The 6,366-nt window shown below is 39.6% G+C and overlaps 1 non-coding gene across 1 annotated transcript; it reads right to left on the bottom strand.

The window, feature by feature from the left end:
* Positions 1–5,968: 5,968 nt before the first annotated feature.
* Trnat-ugu (transfer RNA threonine (anticodon UGU)) lies at positions 5,969–6,043 on the bottom strand. The gene has a single exon. It is a non-coding gene; the product is annotated as a tRNA-Thr (tRNA).
* Between the last annotated feature and the right edge of the window lie 323 nt (positions 6,044–6,366).

Here is a 6,366-nt window from a genome sequence, read left to right as displayed (position 1 = left end):
ACGCTCAGCTGTTCGCGAAGAGTGGCCAGCGTCCGTACACAGCAGTCACACATCCTATCCATCCTAAGGAATCAATTTACCGAAGAGACTTAATCAACTTTTAAGTAGACTGCTAATTCACTAAAGGCGATTGATTACTGACTAAACTGTGATTGCTAACCACTTCTTGTGGAAAACAATGAAAATAGCACTACCTGTCTCTGGACTGTATTCAAAACAAACACTAGCACTACTGGCACTATGGCTGACTACAAGGACTCTCTCTGACTGTATTCAAAACAAACACGAAATCTATGTAACACTATTACTAGCACTCGACAATTAAAGCTTCCTAAAAGCAAAAACACACGGAAGAAGAAGTGACAAGTAAGAAAAATAGAGTTAATACTTAAATTAAGGTAGCTCGCTGCACAGCAGACGTGAAGCAGACGGCGGTTAGGGCGACACATGAACTTACAACATAAAAGTAATAACAGATAAAAATACATGTTCATGAACCTGAGAGAAAATCAGTCCATAAGTTTAAGCAAACGCTATCAGCAGTACAATGAGAATCAGCTTAATTTTTCAATTAACTCCTCGACAGAATAAAAGGAGTGACCCATGAGGAAACACTCCAGTTTCGATTTGAAAGCGCGTGGATTACTGCTAAGAGTTTTGAATTCGAGTGGCAGCTTATTGAAAATTGATGCAGCAGTATACTGCACACATTTTTGCACATGAGTTAAGGAAGTCCGATCCAAATGGAGGTTTGATTTCTGCCGAGTATTAACCGAGTGAAAGCTGCTTATTGTTGGAAATAAACTAATATTGGTAACAAGAAACGACAATAAGGAATATACATATTGAGAGGCCAATGTCAAAATACCCAGACACCCTGAACAGAAGTCGACAAGAGGTTCGTGAACTCACACCACTTTTTGCCCAAACCTCCAGTTTCTGAGCCAAAAATATCCTTCTAGAATGGTAAGAGTTACCCAAAAACATAATACCATACGATATAAGTGAATGGAAATAAGCAAAGTAGACTAATTTACTTGTCGAAGTATCACTCACTTTCGGCACCGTTCCAATAGTGAAAATGGCAGTATTAAGTCTTTGAACAAGATCCTGAACGTGGGCTTTCCACGACATCTTACTATTTATTTGAACACCTAGGAATGTGAACCGTTCAGTTTCACCAATCATATGCCCATGCTGTGAAATTAAAACGTCAGGTTTTGTTGAATTGTGTGTTAGAAAATGTAAAAACTGAAGCTTACTGTGATTTAACGTTAGTTTATTTTCTACAAGCCATGGACTGAGGTCATGTACTGCACTACTTGAAACGGAGTCAATGTTGCACCCAACATCCTTTACTACCAAGCTAGTGTCATCAGCAAACAGAAATATTTTAGAGTTACCCATAATACTTGAGGGCATATCATTTATATAAATAAGGAACTGGAGCGGCCCCAACACTGATCCCTGAGGAACCCCCTCCCCCTTGACAGTACACCACTCAGATCCCTCATCACACTGTATTACTTTCCCCCATTCCCGTAGATCGTTCCCTAATGATCTTCCTGAAACACTCTACAACTTCTGATTCTGTCAGTTCTTTCAGGTCCCATCTCCTTAAATTCCCACCTTTTTCCAGTTTCTTCAGTTTAATCTACAGTTCATAATCAATATATTGTGATCAGAGTCCACATTTGCCCCTGGAAATGTCTTACAATTTAAAATCTGGTTCCTAAATCTCTGTCTTACCATTATATAATATATATGAAATATTGCAGTATCTCCAGGTCTCTTCCACGTATACAATCTTCTTTCATGATTTTTGAACCAAGTGTTAGCTATGATTAAGTTATGCTCTGGGCAAAAACCTACCAGGCGGCTTCCTCTTTCATTTTTTACCCCCATTCCATATTCACCTACTACGTTTCCTTTTCTTCCATTTCCTACTGTCGAATTCCAGTCACCCATTAATATTAAATTTTCATCTCCCATCACTATCCGAATGATTTCTTTTATCTCATCACACATTTCATCAATTTCTTCATCATCTGCGGACTACTTTTACGACTTTGGTAGGCGTGGGATTCGTGGCTATCTTGGCCACAACAATGCGTTCACTATGCTGTTTGTAGTAGCTTACCCGCATTCCTATTTTTATTAATTATTAGACCTACTTATGCATTAGCTTCATATTAGCCTTCCTAATACTAAAATCTATATCCGATGTTAACAATGACGCCGGTGGATGGACTATCAGGAAATTACTGACCGTCGAGAAAGTCACAAATATAACCGACAAGCTAATGGGCCCTTCACAGGAAAAGGTTTTTTGCCAGAAAACGGGGAAAATTGAAACCCAGCAAATGAGTAAAAAAATGTATATTCACTGACAAAAAAAATAGTGTACGCACACAACTTACTCAACAACAGTCTGGGATTACTCTATTACGTAATACAGTTTTTGTGATTGTATCTTGCAGCTTTAGTTATTTTTAATTAAAAGAGGCTTTAAAAGGACAGAAAGAACGTGTTGGACTACGCTACAGATCGTTCTGTTAGCACAGTCTTTACTTTGTAATCACTTTCGTTGACTGCGGCAACTCTCAACAGAAATCTCCAACCTAACCGAGACAATGTGCTACGATACAGCCGAGATCATGACAAGAGAATGGGCTACATCACACTCGAAGTAAATGTATATAGGTAAGGATCCCCATGACCTGTATACGTCTGTTATAAAAAATCTCCAAGCCACTCTCCTCAAATAGACCGCAATCTTCTCTTGACCTTCAACTGTTACTATTTCAGAATTAGAAACCAGATTCAAAGAAAATTTGGCTACAAGGCACAAAACTAGAAAAATAAAAATAATAAAAGTGAGAACGTGAAACATGTTAGCAATAACCATAAACAGGAGATTTTACAGAAAATAAAATTGAGAATGGAAATTATTAATATTATCGACCGTTTAGGAACTCTAGGCTACGAAAGGGATGAAAACACATATCGAATAAGTGGTGGAAGAGTTAGTGTGTTTAAAGATTAAATCCAAACAAGAATTAGAGAAAAACATATCGACGCAAGGCCTCTATTACGAAAAATTGCTAAATCTCGAGACAAATTGTGTCCTTCTGTATTTGATGAAATGTTTTGGCCCCTAGTACGGATGAAACAGTATCTGCAATATCAACAGGAACTTCGGATATGTGTTTCATATTTCATCCAAGCCTGCAGTCTATAAATATTTAAACAAAATACTATAACAAAATACCACTACAGGGGAATTACTTACGGAGTAGTTCTTGGTAAAGAAACACAGGACACAATTACGTATGTGGGCTTAATACGAACTACAACTGTGTTTATAAATCGCTATAGTTGCCTTGGACTAACGACGAGCGAATATCAATATAACCTGTACGCTTTTCAAAGCTGTTATCCATGAAAAAGCTAAACCACGTATCGCGAACAAAATACTATTTAACACCGAAACAATGATATTAGCTGACAATGGGCACAGACTTTAGTCAATGGGCACTGTTGAAAATTTGTGCCAGACCAGGATTAGCACCCGAGTCCCCTGGTTACTAGGGAGAGGCAATGATCACTGTGTCCGAATTACACAGTGGTCAACAGAATATCACGAACTGCCCGAGCATGCCGTTCGTTAGATCCAAATTCTCAATTTCTCCATAGACTGCTAATGCACTGCTCCTTGAACATAATCCTCCTCCCTTTAATTATACAGTACATGGCCAAAAAAACAGACACCGAATATATGCAAACTTGGCCTTACGAACATTGCAGACGTCGTCTATGTAACACACGTCAAACTTCAAAGAATTTACCAATTCGTTGCATTGTTTACTATAGACCACAAATCAAGTAACGTAAAAAAAGCACTGCGTCTATTGAGATCATGATTCAGAGTTAAAAAAAACTAATAAGTCGCCTACATATTACAGTTGCTGCCGAAAGAGGAGAACCATTATTTTCCCACAAAAGGAAATATAGTTAAAATTACGCTTCTATTTCGGTTAGTTTATGCGGTTACTAAAATTTGCAGTGAAAGTTACATAGTGGACTCTACCCTCCCCCCACCAGAAACGTAGTTATCGTGGCTGTTGTGAGACTTTTGTACACAGTTAGAGAAAGTGTGTTAAATGTGGCGCGGACGGAAACGCTAGGCTACGCTACAGGGCAATCTGCTCGCACAACGTTTAGTCGGCATTCATAATCATTGGCGTAAACAACTCTCAATCAAATTACCACCTTCCAACCTAACTTAGATCTCGGGCTACACTACCAATCGGCCTGTCATCACAACCAAAAATTCATTGAGGGGGGTGGGGGGATTTCCTGTAGCTCTATCTAATGTATCTCTAGGCAAAACTGCCAGTTTTGTCAGACTCAACAGCAAGATTTACCAATGGTAAACACTTTTGAGACGGCTCGTAATTTTAGAATAGTCCTCTTCGTCTTACTTGGCATAAATTGTTCGCTGGCGTCCCAGCAGCTAGCTCCCTCAGTGTCTGCTTCTGCCATCGCACCACGCTAGTCTGCTGTTGTCCTAGCAGACCGAACGCACCGCACATCCGATATCTTCAGAACCTCTCACTGGCCAGTTAGCAACTGAGCGGAACACTGTTTACATCGTGAAAGGAAAACTATGCAAAGATGTACACTTAAATGGCACGACTGAGTAGCTCACACACAGTAATATCTGAGGAATGTCCTTCGACACGCGCAGAACGAAAGTCTTCTCGCAAACGTACAGCGTCTCTGAAAAAAAATCTCGTGACTATATTCCGGCGTTACGGCCAGGTTCTCATACAAATGAGCAAAAAAGGGTACATTTGAAATTCTTTTTGAGACAATGAAAATACATTCGAAAGATCTGTTTGGGAATTACGAGTGATAATACTATGAGCTTAATTTTAGATTTTCAATAAAAAATGGCGCCCGTAATTATGATTTGATCAAGGGCCTGCGAGACTGGAGTACGCAGAGCGCGTGCAGTGTGGCACCTCATATGTTACCTGAATTCAAAAATGGGTAACATCAGTTGATACTACATTATTCCTCTGAAATTGAAAATGGATAACATCAGTCGATAAAACATAAAATTTATGGGAGCGTATACCTAACCGCAATGAAACAACCTTAAATTTAACGATACAGAGCTAATTCGAACTTTGAGTTCGATTTTTGAGGGTTTGTTTCACTCCTTATGCCTACACAAAAATTAGTTAATATTAACAAATGTCATATTATAGCTATAAGTTCCTAAGAAAAGTGTTTACTTTTAGGGGTCAGAGGTAGATGTTAAGAGAACGAACCACTTTTAATTTATGCTGCATGCCGTTCTGAGAAAATAGTTACCCGAAAAAAATGTGTTTGTTCAAAGTTTAGGGAAAACATTTAGTTATATTATTACTTCGATTTGCATGAACTGAGTGTTACATATATATTTTTAATGTCGCTGAAAACGAATCTGAAGTCAGATTTTCAATATTCAAAACAGCTAATCCAATACGGAGGGCAACCGATTATGTTTTGACCAATTTTTACCAAAAATGTATTTTCGTTATTTACGTTTAGTCTGCAAGTCAAGGAGTATTTATCAACCCTTCCTCTACCTCTGATTGTTCCTAGACAGCAACTTCCTGTTCTTCTTGGCAGGAAAAGCCGATCTGTCAAAGCTGGATATGCAGCACTCGGCAGCCTGCACTTGATATTCGTCCGTATTTTCGGTGAGTATGTTTGCATGCATTCTGCAGTATGAATCATTTTGAGCACGTGCGACACGGGACGAGTTATCATCTACATCTATATGGATACCCTGCAAAACACATTTAAGTGCCTGGCAAAGGGTTCATCGAATCACCTTCACAACTGATAATTAATTGAAACCCTCAGCTGCCGACAGGTGTTGTTGATATACTTCGATGGGGACAGCTGAAAAGTGTGCCCCTACTGGGACTCGAACCCAGAATCTCCTGCTTACAAGGCAGACGCTCAATCCATCTGAGCCATCGAGGGCACACATGAACAGCACGACTGCAGGAATTTATCCCTCGCACGCTTCCCGTGAGACTCACATCCCCAACCGTCCACAATCCGCATACGTAATGTACTTAATAGGTATTTGTCCATCCACTCATTACTGGCTCACACTAAGGTGACGATTCTCGTAAGAGTTCCGGCAACCTGTGCGCATTCGCACAGACGAAGGTCAATGGCTGGGTAACGTTTAACCATAGATATGAAGATAGTAACTGCTCTCGAAAGAACAGGCGCCACTGACGACCTTGCAACTCTTCTAGAATACATGATAGACCGGCCGATGTGGCCGAGCGGTTGTAG

Source organism: Schistocerca gregaria, chromosome 10 (assembly GCF_023897955.1).
Source record: "Schistocerca gregaria isolate iqSchGreg1 chromosome 10, iqSchGreg1.2, whole genome shotgun sequence".
Taxonomy (NCBI): Eukaryota; Metazoa; Arthropoda; class Insecta; order Orthoptera; family Acrididae; genus Schistocerca; species Schistocerca gregaria.
This window is presented reverse-complemented; position numbering and strand designations above follow the sequence as displayed.